Below are 14,790 nucleotides of genomic sequence, written 5' to 3'. Positions count from 1 at the left end.
TAAAAAGATAATGAACTATTACATACTAACAAAATTTTTTATTAAAAAATTGGATTTTCAAAAATTACAAATAGTGATAAGAACAGCGTTGTTTTACATTTCTTCATATCTCTTAAATGTCTTGCTTAATAAAAGGCAGCTGTGTTTTCATTGATTAACTGCCTCTGCATTCAATCTGTTTGAAATGATGTTTTGGTCGAAGTACTTGACGTACATGAAGAGAATCACATGGATATGCAGTTGGGAAAGGGAAGAGTATTTTTATTCTTTTTATGACATCAAAACTGGACAAGTAGTATTGTTTTAACAGTTAATCGCAATGTAGAATCTGAAATAATATCAATAAGCCTTTCCTTGTATTTTAAATGGCTCTTTTATCCATATATGACTTTGTAATATGATACCTTGGTCATTTGGAAAATATTGATCTACTCAGTTATTCAGATCTCCCAAATGTTCACACATTTTATTTTATAGTATCAAAAAATTTATGTGTTTGATTGTTGTATAATATTTCTACTGATCTCATCAGAAGTCTTTAAGCATTGAGAATCTGTTGAGCTTATGGAGGCAGATACAGGTTTTCAAAAATTCTAATCTTTCTGGAAAGCTCAAATTTTGTCATTGGCAATGAATACTGTCAGTTGTTTTTCTTGAAGTGACAGGATCGCTTCATTCATTTTCAAGAAAATGTCTCCCAAATAATCAAGTCTAAATAACTTGTTTATCAGTCTTTTTTTCCCCAGTGAAAACAGTGTCCTATGAAGAAAGCAGCTAGTTCAGCTCACGACACAATCGCACAAGTACTTTTCCTAGAGGCAGTCATCTTGTGTTGGAATGCTGCCGGGGCACTTTATGGGTACATCTGTCATCCAGCATATGTACTCGAAGGTCAAGACTTAGTAATAAAATTAATAATTTTTCTGCTCTATCAAGGACATTCTCAAGTGAAATGGCATGTTCTTTGCTGCAAATGCTTAACCTAGTTGCCGTAGAATTGATTCCAACTCATGACGATCCCATGTGTGTCAGAGTAAAACTGTGCTCAATGGGTTTTCAGTGGCTGATTTTTCAGAAGTAGATCACCAGGCCTTTCTTTCAAGACACCTCTGGGTGGACTCCAACCTCCAACATTTCAGTTAGCAGCTGAGCATGTTAACTGTTTGCATCACCCACAGACTCCTCTGCAAGTGCTTAGGAGTGACGAATACAATAACCACTCATACAGTTTAGTGTTGCTGCCTCGACATGCGCTGAGACTCAGCAGTCTTACCCACCATTACTTCCGCACCATCAGTGCAAATGTCAGTGCAGTGAAAACGCCAATAACATCATAGCATAATTATGAATACTTTTTACCTCAAAGACCCCCAGAAAGGGTCTCAGGGAGCTGTGGGGACCCCGCTTTGAGAACTGATTACTCTAGACTACTTGACAAATGGTGTATTCATTTATTACTTCTGCGTAACAAATTACCACAAACTTAGCGACTTAAAATGATACACATTTATTATCTCACAATTTCTGTATGTCAGAAGTCTAGGTAGGCCCAGCTGGGTCCTCTGTTTAAAGTCTCATGGGCTGAAGATAAGGTCCTGGTAAGGCTCCATTCCTTACTGGAGGCTCTGAGAAAAAAATCCGTTTTCCAGCTCAGTCAGGTTGTTGGCCTAATTCAGTTCCTGGCAGTTGTAGAGCTGAAGTCCCTCTTTCCTTGCTGGCTGTCAGCTTGAGGGTGGGGGTGCAGCCTTTGCTTCTAGAGGCCGCCCGCATTCCTTTTCATGCTAGCATGTGGTCTCCTCCAACAATGGCTGGTCAACTCCCTCTCACACTTTGAATCTCTCTGACTTCTGCGGCTGCATCTTTCTGACTCTGCTATTTGATTGGTCCCACTCAGATAACCCAGGATTTACTATCTTGAGATCCATAACCTTAATTATATCTGCAAAGTCTTTTTGCTATGTAACATAACATGTTCACAGGTTTCAGGGGTTAGGGCGTGAACATATTTGAGAGACCATTCTGCCTACCACAAGGAAAATGCAGGGTATTTCCAGATGATTCTAAAAGGAAAGATGGGTGTTCAAGAACTGTACAAGGGCTGTCCATGGACACATATGGAGAATATAAACAAAACAAACCCATTGTCGAGTTGATTCTGACTCATAGCGACCCTACAGGACAGAGTAGAACAGCCCCATAGTGCTTCCAAGGCTGTAAATCTTTATGGAAACAGACTGCCACATCTTTCTCCATCTGAACCAGTGACCTTTCAGTTAGGAGCAGAGGGCTTAACCACTGTGCCACCAGGGCTCCTTTGGAGAATATAGGCAGTCAATAGATGATGTTAAAAATACCTGCTGGTTCCAAACCTCTGCTGAGGGGAGCTTATTTTAAATCTGTTTGAATGCCTCCTTTTTTCTGTCTCTCCAGCACTTGCTAGCTATTAAGCCTGTACTAGGCTTGGGGGATGGAAATTGGGAAGGAGGCAGAATGAAAGGCATCGTTTCTGTCCTCTGAAGAGCTCACAGGCTAGACTGCCCTCTGATTCTAGGGCTTTGGAATACTGTTAGACACATCTTACCTGCCTTAACATTTAAGACATCTAATATGTAAGAACATTCTCATGAATACACTCTTAAACACTGCAAGTCGAATAGTGGTGGAGAGAGGCGGGGACACATATGAGAAGAAGAAGCAAGCCTCCCAACCATCATCACTTTCTGCCTTGCCACCCATATGAGGTACGCCATCAAATAGGTTCTAGAAATTCTACTTTCTAAATCTCTGTAGACTCTGTGCCCTCCTCTTGAGCATAGTACAGTGGAAATACCCGATGTTTTCAAGGAAGAGAGACCTGGATTCAAATCCAATCTTTGCTGCTTAATACTAGCATAATATCTCTGAGCCTCAATTTTCCTATCTGTGAAATGGGGAGAAGGATCCTACTTTAACAGATTGATGAGAGGATGTGAGATAATGTATCTAAGAACCTAGAACAATGTCTGGTGTTGCAGGTTAGGTTTCCTGAAAGGCAAACTCTAAGACTAAGATTAGTGTGCAGGTAAATTATTAAGGGAGTGTTCATGGATTATGACCCATGGAAGGAAGTAGGACTGGGAAGAGGAAGATGTTGGGTTATGACAAAGGCCTTAGTGGACCGCACAGGGAGCTTTAAAGCTGGGATGGCCTTTCAAACTTATCCCAAGTCACAAGAAGCCTGGCCTTTATCCCCGTCTTAGGCCACCCAATGGATGTGGGCTGCCTCAAAAAGAGGGTTGGCTATGGCAAGGTGGTGCTTTTCAACTGGAAATTTCAGAAGAGGTCATCTTTGAGTCCCATGAACTGGGGGACTAAATCCTTCATCCTGAAGGGCAGATCTGGGCTGCACGGCACAACATCCATGATGCTTGACATATGTCAAGTACTCTGTGAGTTATAACAGTTGCTATTATTGTTATCATCATCATTTTTACACTTCTTTTTATAGCCTCTGCCACTGACTTGGATCCCTGGTGGCACAGCGGTTAAGAGTTCAGCTGCTAACCAAAAGATCAGCAGTTTGCGTCCACGAGCCACTTCTTGGAAACCCTATAGGGCAGTTCTACTCTGTACTATAGGGTGGCCATGAGTTGGAATCCACTCAACAGCAATGGGTTTGGGTTCGGTTTGATACCTGACTTAGTTTAAGTTTTTATTGCCATTTGCCTGGGGTCCCTAATCTATATTACCCTTAACTAATCTGCTCTCTGTACTGCTGCCAGTGACGGCTATAAAATAAATCTGAGCATTTTACTGCTCTGCTTAAAATCCTTCAGTGACTCCCCACCAACTTCAGAATAAAATCCCATTTCTGGAACATGACCTGGAGCATGACATGCATCTGACTTTTATTGTCTAACTCTTGCCCACTCCTTCTGCCCATCTCTGGCCACACCAACTCCCCTCTGTTGCTATCTAACAACCTCTTCACAATGCATTTGTTGTAGCTTCCCCCACCCAGTTAGCACCTACTTATCTTTGAAGCCTCAGCTCATATATTAGTTTCCTAAGGCTGCCAAAAGAAGGATTGGTAGTTGGAAAATATGGCCTTGGTGATAGAAATGATTCCAGAGATTGCATAATAGAATTTTGCAAGACCAGTGACTTCTTCAATGCAAACAGCTTTTTTCAGCAACATGGAAAACACAGGAATCAAACTGACTACTTCTGTGGAAAGAGACTATGTAGAAGGTCAATATCATCATTAGAACAAGGCCACGGGCCAAACTGCAGAACAGACCATTAATGCTCATATGAAAATTCAAGTTGAAGCTAAAGAAAATTATACTAAATCCATGAGAGCAAAAATATGACCTTGAGTACATTCCACCTGAATTTAGAGACCATCTCAAGAACAGATTTGAAGCATTGAACACTAATTACCAAAGACCAGATAACCTGTGGAATGACATCAAGGACATCACACATGAAGAAAGCAAAACGTCACTAAAAAGATAGGAAGAAAGAAAAGACCAAAATGTAAGTCAGAAGAGACTCTGATACTTGCTCTTGAACATCGAGTAGCTAAAGAGAACAGAAGAAATGATGAAGCAAAAGAGCTGAACAGAAGATTTTGAGGGCAGCTTGAGAAGACAAAGCAAAATATTATAATGAAATGTGCAAAAATTTGGAGTTAGAAAGCCAGAAGGGAAGAGCACACTTGGCATTTCTCACGCTGAAAGAACTGAAGAGGAAGAACTGAGTTGCAATATTGAAGGATTCTACGAGGAAAATATTGAATGACACAGGAAGCATCAAAAGCAGATGAAAAGAATACGCAGAGTCACCATACCAAAAAGAATTGGTCAACGTTCAACCATTTCAGGAGGTAGCACATGATAAAGAACCTATGGTACTGAAGGAAGATGTCCAAGCTACACTGAAGGGAATGGTGAAAAACAAGGCTCCAGGAACTGATGGAATAACAATTGAGATGTTTCAACAAATGGTTGCAGCACTGGAGTTGCTCACTTATCTATGTTAAGAAATTTAGAAGAGAGCCTCCTGGCCAACCAACTGGAAGAGATCCATATTTGTGCCCATTTCAAAGAAAAGTGATCCAACAGGATGTGGAAATTATCAAACAATATCTTTAATATCACACACAAGTAAAATTTTGCTAAAGAACTTTCAAAAGTGGTTGCAGCAGCAGTACTTTGGCAGGGAACAGTCAGAAGTTCAAGCCAGATTCAGAAGAGGACGTGGAACAAGGGATATCATCGCTGATGTCAGATGGATCATGGTTGAAAGGAGAGAATACCAGAAATATGCTTACCTGTATTTTACTAACTATGCAAAGGCATTCAACCGTGTGGATCATAACAAATTATGGATAACATCGTGAAGAATGGGAATTCCAGAACACTTAATTGTGCTCATGAGGAACCTGTACACAGCCCGAGAGGCAGTCATTCGAACAGAACAAGGGGATACTGTGTGGTTTAAAATCAGGAAAGGTGTATGTCAGGGTTGTATCCTTTCACCATACTTATTCAGTCTGTACGCTGAGGAAATAATCTGAGAAACTGGACTCTATGAAGAAGAATGGGACATCAGGATTGGAGGAAGACTCATTAACAACCTGCAATACGCAGATGACACAGCCTTGCTTGCTGAAAGTGAAGAGGACTTGAAACACTTATTGACGGTGATCAAAGACCACAGCCTTCAGTGTGGCTTACACCTCAATATATAGACAACAAAAATCCTAACTGGACCAATAAGCAACATCGAGATAAATAGAGAAAAGATTGAAGTTGTCAAGAATTTCATTTTACTTGGATCCACAATCAAGACCCATGGAAGCAGCAGTCAAGAAATCAAAGAACACATTGCATTGGGCAAATCTGCTGCAAAAGACCTCTTTAAAGTGTTAAGAAGCAAAGATATCACCTTGAGGACTAAGGTGGGCCTGACCCAAGCCACGGTGTTTTCAATCACCTCATATGCATGCAAAAGCTGGACAATGAATAAGGAAGACCGAAGAAGAATTGATGCCTTTGAATTACGGTGTTGGCGAAGAGTATTGAACATACCATGGACTGCCAGAAAAAGGAACAAATCTATCTTGGGATAAGTACAGCCAGAATGTTCCTTAGAAGCCAGGATGGTGAGACTTTGTCTCATGCACTTTGGATGTGTTATCAGAAGGGACAAGTCCCTGGAGAAGGACATCAAGCTTGGTAAAGCAGAGGGTCAATGAAAAAGAAGAAGACCCTCAAGGAGATGGATTGACTCAGTGGCTACACCAATGGGCTCAATTACAGCAATGATTGTGAGGCTGGTTCAGGACCAGGCACTGTTTTGTTCTATTGTACATAGGGTCACTATGAGTTAGAATCAAGTAGACGGCACCTAACAACAACAACAACAACACGGCTGCCATAACAAGTTAGCACGTACTGGGTAGCTTAAAATAACAGAAATATGTTCTTTCACAATTCTGGAGGCTAGAAGCCCAAAATCAAAGTGTCAGCCAGGCCATGCTTTCTTCTCCAGCTTCTGGTAGCCTCAGATGTTCTCCAGGCTGTGGCAGTAAAACTCTGATCTCTGCCAGTGTCTTCATTTGTCTGGCTTCTCTCTACATCTTGTTTCCTCTTTTCATAAGGACACCAGTCGTATTGAATTAGGGCCCATCCTACTCCAGTATGACCTCATGTTAACTAATTACATCTGCAATGTCCCTATTTCAAATAAGGTCACACTTAAGGTACCAGGGTTCAGTATTCAATGTATTTGGGGAGGGAGGAACATAAATCAACTCATACTGGTTCAGGTGTCACCTCCTCTTAGAAATCCTCGTGAATCTTCCCCACAGTAATTCCTTATATACCTACTGTCTGTTATCTAGTGCTGCTATAAGAGAAATACCACAAGTGGATGACTTTAACAAAGAGAAATTTATTCTCTCACAGTCTAGGAGGCTAGAAGTCCAAATTCAGGGTGCCAGTTCTAGGGGAAGGCTTTCTCTGTTGGCTCTGGGGAAGGTCCTCGTCATTAATCTTCCTCTGGTCTAGAAGCTTCTCAGCACAGGAACCCCAGGTCCAGAGGACACACTCCACTCCCAGTGCTACTTTCTCGTTGGCCACCCCCATCTCTCTGCTTGTTTCTTTTATATCACAAAAGAGACTGATTCAAAATACAACCTAACCTTGTAGATTGAATCCGCCTAATTAACATAACTGCCTATAATCCTGCCTCATTAACATCATAGAGGTAGGATTTATAACACATAGGAAAATCACATCAGGATGACAAAATGGTGGACAGTCACACAATACGGGGAATCATGCCCTAGCCATGTTGACAAACATTTTGAGGGGGCACAATTCAATCCATAACACCTACCCAAGTATTCCTCCTGCAGGCTCCCGTTTCACGTATGATAACTCTGTCAGAAGCTGTCTCCCCAGCTAGAACATAAGTTTATCCCAGAGGCCAGAGCCCTATCTTACATTTGTACTCTCAAGGCCTAGCACTGGTGCATAACACATGACTAGAGCATGCAAGAATAAATTGATCAGAGGCAATGACGCTCTTCTGGTAAGAGGAGAAGCAGTGTGGGATTGAACCTCACTATAGTCTTGTATCCAAAGTCTTCTGACAGGATGTCAGAAGGGACTCTGAAACTTGCTGTTTAACATCAAGTAGCTAAAGCAAACAGAAGAAATGTTGAAGTAAAAGAGCTGAACAGAAGATTTCAAAGGGCGGCACGAGAAGACAAAGTAAAGTATTAATAATGACATGTGCAAAGACCTGGAGCTAGAAAACCAAAAGGGAAGAACATGCTGAGCATTTCTCGTGCTGAAAGAACTGAAATAAAAATTCAAGCCTCAAGCTGCAATATTGAAGGATTCCACGGGGAAAATGTTAAACGACGCAGGAAGCATCAAAAGAAGATGGAAGGAATACACAGAGCCACAGTACCAAAAAGAATTGGTCACATTCAACAATTTCAGGGGTAGCATATGATCAGGAACTGATGATACCAATGGAAGAAGTCCAAGCTGCACTGAAGGCATTGGTGAAAAACAAGGCTCCAGGAATAGACAGAATACCAGTTGAGATGTTTCAACAAATGGATGCAGCACTGGAAGTGCTCACTCGTCTATGCCAAGAAATTTGAAAGACAGCTATCTGGCCAACTGACTGGAAGAGGTCCATGTTTATGCCTATTCCAAAGAAAAGTGATCCAACCAAATACCAGAAGGATGTTTACCTGTCTTTTATTGACTATGCAAAGGCATTCAAAGGTACCTAACAACGTCTTCTAAGAAACACAGCTGCTGAGCACAATCAAATTCTATTGCATTAACTTCCATTACACCAAAATTCTCAGTTTAACACATAGATTTCCAAGCAAACACTATTAAGTTCAAAAAAACTTATAACACAAGAGAATGTGACCAGAGAAACCCCTAGAGTATAGCTCCCAGACACCCTTTTAACTGAAGCACTGAAGTCACTCCTGAGATTCATCCTTCAGCCAAAGATTAGACAGACCCATAAAACAAACAATAATACACATAGCTCAACCGTGTATACAAGACTAAATGGGCACACTACCCCAGGGGCAAGGACAAGGCATGAGGGGGCAGGAAAGCTGGATGAATGGAAATGGGGAACCAAAGTTCTAGAAGATGAAAGTGTTGATACCTCGAAGGGTTGGCAATCCATGTCACAAAATAATATGTGTATTAATTGTTTAATGAGAAACTAATTTGTTCTGTAAATCTTCATCTAAAGCAAAATAAAAAGAGAGAGAGAGAGAATGTGAGCAGCTTCTCAAGGTTTATGCAGGGCTTTGAACCAGTTCAAACCCCTGCTGAGAAGTTGCATTTCCACTCCAGATATACTGAATCAGAACCTACAGTTTAACAAGATCCTCAGGTGATTCTTATGTATAATAAATTTTGAGAACCACTGCTCTACTAGTAAGGAGCCCTGCTTGTACAGTGGTTAAAGCACTTGGCTGCTAACCAAAAGGTCAGCAGTTTGAACCCACCAGCCACTCCAAGGGAGAAAGATATGGCAGTCTGCTTCCATAAAGATTCAGAGCCTTGGAAACTCTATGGGGCAGTTCTACTCTGTCCTACAGGGTCACTATGAGTCAGAATCCACTCAATGGCAATGGGTTTTGAATATGGGCTCTACTAGTGGTTCTTAGAAGTGGTCCCTAACCAGCAGCATTAGCATCACCTGGGAACTTGTTAGAAACTCAAATTTTCAGCAGGAGTTTGAACCTGAAGGAACTGGTTCGAAGCCCTGGGTTTATGTAATGCAACTATATAATCCACATGTCCCCCAAACTCTAACATTCCATTAAAAGCCCCAATAGAATGATGAAAATATTTTGGACGTAGATGGAAGTGATGGCTGTGCAACATTGGGAATGTACTAAATGCCACTGGATTGTTGACTTTAAAATTGTTAGCTTTACGTTATGTGCATTTCACCTCAACAGAAAAAAATACTCTAATACTCCAGTTTATTTGACGAGTAGGTAATCGGTCACCCACCGGTTCCCCTGCGAAACCCATCCTCACCCCTCACTTTAGACATTGCTCCAGGTTCTTCTGCTAATCGCCTCCTGCCATCTTCTATCTCATTACCACATTTCTAGGCTGCTGCATTTCTCTTTAAATTGTATCCCAAACCCCGTCCTCCCCAATACAGCCAAGAACAGACAATAGTGTTTAAAAACTTTCCCAAAAATTTGGGATGAAGAAACAAAATTATGATGCAAAAGAGATAAACTTAAAGCTGGACACCGTGTTTGCTTGAAGACATCATGGATTATTACATTAATCATTAATTTAATAACTTCTAGAAAAAGAGAACTGGTGGTGCAATGGTTAAGAGCTCGGCTGCTAACCAAAAGGTCAGGGGTTCAAACCCATCAGCTGTCACAAGGGAGAAAAGACTTGGTGATCTGCTCCCATAAAGATTACAGCCTAGAAAACCATACTCTGTCCTTTAGGGTCACTATGAGTTGGATTCAACTTGACAGCACAACAACAAGAAGAAAAAAATAATACTGTACTGAATATTTATAAAATTTTATATTTGTCAACAATAATGAACATTTATACCCTCAATTCCATTCTCTTTTCTTCACCAGTGTCAAAATACATTCAAGCCTTCTTCATATATTTAGAATGTAAAGGTTCTAGAACTACCTCATAGAGTTTCCAAGGAGCAGCTGGTGGATTCAAACTGCTGACCTTTTGGTTAGCAGCCAAGCTCTTAACCACTATGCCACCAGGGCCCCTGAAGAAATACTGGGATTTGTAACTGTGCTTGGGACTCTGATCTTTTGGGTTTTTTAGGATGGATGATACAATTTTGAAGTTTACCCAGGAACACTCAGGTTCCATATGCATTTCCCATTTGATTAAACTTACAGCGGTTTCCAATTTTAAACCCCCAGTGCGGGTTTGCAGAGGAACACCAGGCTGCAATTCTATTCCTGTCTGTCTGTGACTCCTGAGAAAATAACAACCTTGTTGATGGAACAAAAATGCTTTCCCCCAGAAAGTAAATACAGCTCCAGGCTCTGACATTATGAATAATTTCTCTCATCTTGCCCAGGAATTTCTGAGGGCAAAATAGATTCAAGCACCTATATGGTTTATTTTAATATATGCAGCATCCTTTAATTCCGGCTCTGTTTATCTTTTATGCATGTATGTACATATATGCACATATATTCATTAGCTTTCATTTTTGTAAAATTGAAAGCAGAACCTGAACTTGGCAGGGCTCACACTAAGGTGAATAGACACCATTTCTCCCATTATTGCTCTATCCTGATCTTTAGAGTTAAGTTTCTAAGAAAGGAATTTCTCTCACAGGTGATTAAAAGGTTTGATGTATTTCAAAGGGAAGATCTTTTCTTCTCTCTTGCATATTGAATGATTTATCCAAGGAACAAAAATGCTGAAAAGCACCTCTTGCATTCATTAACAGCGCAAAGGTAAATCCTTGGCAACACTGGGATCTGGATCTTGGGAAGCAATCAGAGGACCAAATGTCAAACCCAAGTGGGCCGGAGTGAAGGATATTAAAAATACGTGCATCCACAGGAACTGAATTAGGCTGAGACAATAATTTCATCATCTAAACTAACTCATTTAGAGTTTAATACGAAGCAAATGAATTGAAAGTAACTAAAAATATTCAGTGTAGCCGCAGCACAGAAATTACCATCATATTCTGTCTATGTCTCTTTGTTTAATATCCTCAGGATCAGAAAGAGTTTAGCTGAGCTGTCACTCTGCAAATCTCTAGTTCATCCCAGGAAGTACATGCATCCATTCTAGCAAGGATCTAGTCAGACCCTCCTAAAGAAGGCAGCACAGCGGTGGTTATAAGGAAGAGTTTTGGGTCAGGCAAAAACACGTTCCCCAAAGAAGGTAAATTTAGTTATCTTCTCTAATCCTCAGATTCCTCATCTGTAAAATGGAGATGATAGTAGCTACCTCTTAGTGCTCTTGTCAGCACTTCAGATGATAATCATCTGTAAAGTGTGTAGCTCAATGTATAGCATATAGCAGATAGATGATAGGTAGGTAGGTAGGTAGGTGGATAGATGGACAGACAGATTGCTGCTGTGAGTCATCTCTGACTCATGGCAACCTTACATATAACAGAACGAAATGCCCTGTGTCATCCTCACGATCACCAGCGTGTTCAAGTCTATTGTTGTGGCTATTGTGTCAATCCAATGAGGGTCTCCCTGCCCTCACTGGCCCTCCATTTTACCAAACATGATGCCCTCCTCCAGTGATGGACCACTTCCGATGATTTTCATCGGCCAGTTTTTGGAAGGGAACACTGGTGGCACAGTGGGTAAGAGCTTGGCTGTTAACCAAAAGGTCAGCAGTTCGAATTTCCAGTTGACTGCTTGGAATCCCTATGGGGCAGTTCTATTCCGTCCTATAGGGTCACTATGAGTCAGAATCAAGTCGAAGACAATGGGCAATAAATTTTTGGAAGTAGGTTGCCAGGCCTTTCTTCCTAGTCTGAAACCTTTGCTGAAATATGTCCACCATGGGTGACCCTGCTGATATATAAAAAACTGGTAGCACAGCTTCTAGTATCAGAGAACACACAAACCACCAAGTACAACAAACTGGCAGATGGGTAGTGGATGGCAGATAGTAAGGGGTCTATATGTGTTAGTCATTATTTATAGTGTAGCGAGCAAGATACTTGGTCTAGAAGATAACAGCCTGGCTAAAAACTATACCATGTTTTTTATGCAAATAACACATGCCTCTGTGTTTCTTTTCTTGTCCTCTCCCCCAGGTATTTTCCTAAGAGCGCTATGCTAATTTTTTTTTAACAGCAACATGTGGAAAAGTTTTGGCATGGGGCAGGGCATGGCTGGCCAACAAACACAGAAAATTATAAATGCATATAGCTAGATCTTGAAAGAGCACAATGCTCAAGGCAGACATTCTTTACTAGTTAAGCTAAACTACCGTTTGGTTTTAAGAAGACTTAAGTGGATATTTTTGGTTTAAGATTTAAAGATTCTATTTTTGCTTAAGCCAGTTGAAGTTGGGCTCTGTTGCTTGCAACCAAAGACCTCTCGCTAACGTAGCTTAGCACATGAGCAGTGAGGAAAGATGGCAGGGTGAGGGGAGAACGAGGCAGCATGTCACTGACTAACCATTCCTCCTCTGCCCCACTAGCTACAGTTCCCCTGACTTACCTTCTGGTCCCTGAATCCTTGCAGAGATAAGAAGTACCTAAATTAATATGGAGAAGGGGCAGTGGTGGTTTGGTGGTAAAATTCTCACTTTCATGCAGGAGACCCGGGTTCAATTCCCTGCCAATGCACTTCATGCACAGCCTCCACCCATCTGTCAGTGGAGGCTTGTGTGTTGCTGTGATGCTGAACAGGCTACAACAGAGCTTCCAGACTAAGACAGACTAGGAATAAAGGCCCGGGAATCCACTTCCAAAAATCAGTCAATGAAACCCCTATGTCTCTTCAATAAATGGTGGTGGGAAAATTGGAATTCCACATGCAAAAAAATGAAACAGGATCCATGCCTCACACCATATACAAAAACAAATTCAAAATGGATTAAGGACCTGACTGTGCAAACTAAAATCATAAAATTCTTAGAAGAAAAAGCAGGGACAATGCTTTCAGGACTAGCTTTTAACAATGAATTATCTAATATAATAACAAAAACACAAACAGAAAAAGACAAAATAAATAAATAGGACCTTATAAAAATTTAAAAATTTGAAATGACAAGCTACCAACCAGGAGAACATCTTTGGAAACCATGTATCCGACAAGAATCTAATAACCAAAATGTATATAAAATTTTGACAACTTAACAAAATAGACAAATAAGTCAATTATAAAATGGGCAAAGGACTTCAATAGACGTTTCACCAAAGAGGACATTCAGATGGGCACCAAACACATGAAAATATGCTCGGCATCATTAGCCATCAGAGAGATGCAAATCAAAATCACAGTGAGATACCATTTCACTCCCACTAGGATGGCCAGGAGCCCTGGTGGCACAGTGGTTAAGATTTGGCTGCTAACCAGAAGGCCGGCAGTTCCAATTCACCAGCCGCTTCTTGGAAACCTATAGGGCAGTTCTACTCTGTCCTATAGGATCGCTGTGAGTTGAAATCGATTTGACAGCAATGGCTTTGGGTTTAGGCTGTCTAAGATTTTAAAAAAAAACAGAAGATAACAAGTGTTGGCAAGGACATGAGGAAATTGAAACCCTTACCCATTGCGGGTGGGAGTGAAAAATGGTACAGCCATTGTTGAAAACAGTGTGGTAGCTCCTCAAAAAACTAAAAAATAGAACTATCATGTGACCCAGCAATTCCACTCCTAGGTATATACTCAAAAGACTTGAAAGCAGAGACTCAAACAGAAACTTGTACAGAAATGTTTATTTCAGCACTATTCACAATAACCAGAAGGTGGAAACAACCTAAATGCAAATCAGCAGAAGAATGGATAAACAAAATGTGGTACATGCATACAAAGGAATACTGCCTAGCCAGTAGGGAAATGAAGTCTTAATATATGCTACAGTATGGATGGAGTTTGAAGACGTTACGCTGAGCGAAATAAGTCCATCACAAAAGGATAAATATTATATGACCTCACTTATATAAAAAGACAAGAAAAGGGTAATACTGGAGAAAAATGGCGCTCTAGGCAGAAGCACCACGCCGTCCCTCCACAGCAAAGATCCAAAAAACTAAGCTGAACAGAGAATACAAGAACCCAGAAACCCTAAAACATCAAATGAAGAGATAAAGAACTCAGCCAAGCACCAAATGGGGTGAGAAAACTGACAGAGAATGGAGAGCAAGGAGAGGTTCACGGAGAGGTCCTCTACCAGCTAACACAGCCCAGAGCCACCATCTTGGACTCCTATCAGAGACCAGCAAAAAGGGGTACAAGAAAGCAGCCTCACGGAGCATCCAGTGAGAGACAAAACAACCGGTAATTTGCGGTGTGCGCTTTCCCACCCCCAACCCCTCTTCACCCTGGCTTGGCCTCCTCTGCTTCCCGCGGCCAGGGTCTCTTGATCGGGAAGCGCCGGCTGCTTGGATTCCACACACCCAAGCGGGCGGCTCTCTGGGTGCCATTTGTTGGCTGTTGGTGTTGCTTTTTTCCACTTCTTTTGATTTCTTCCTTGCCTCTGGCCATCTCCCCCTCCTTTCACTCGAGTGCCTTGCTCCATGCGCCATCTT

This window comes from Trichechus manatus, unplaced genomic scaffold, assembly GCF_000243295.1.
Source record: "Trichechus manatus latirostris isolate Lorelei unplaced genomic scaffold, TriManLat1.0 scaffold00084, whole genome shotgun sequence".
Classification (NCBI taxonomy): domain Eukaryota; kingdom Metazoa; phylum Chordata; class Mammalia; order Sirenia; family Trichechidae; genus Trichechus; species Trichechus manatus.
Note: the sequence above shows the minus strand (reverse complement) of the source record.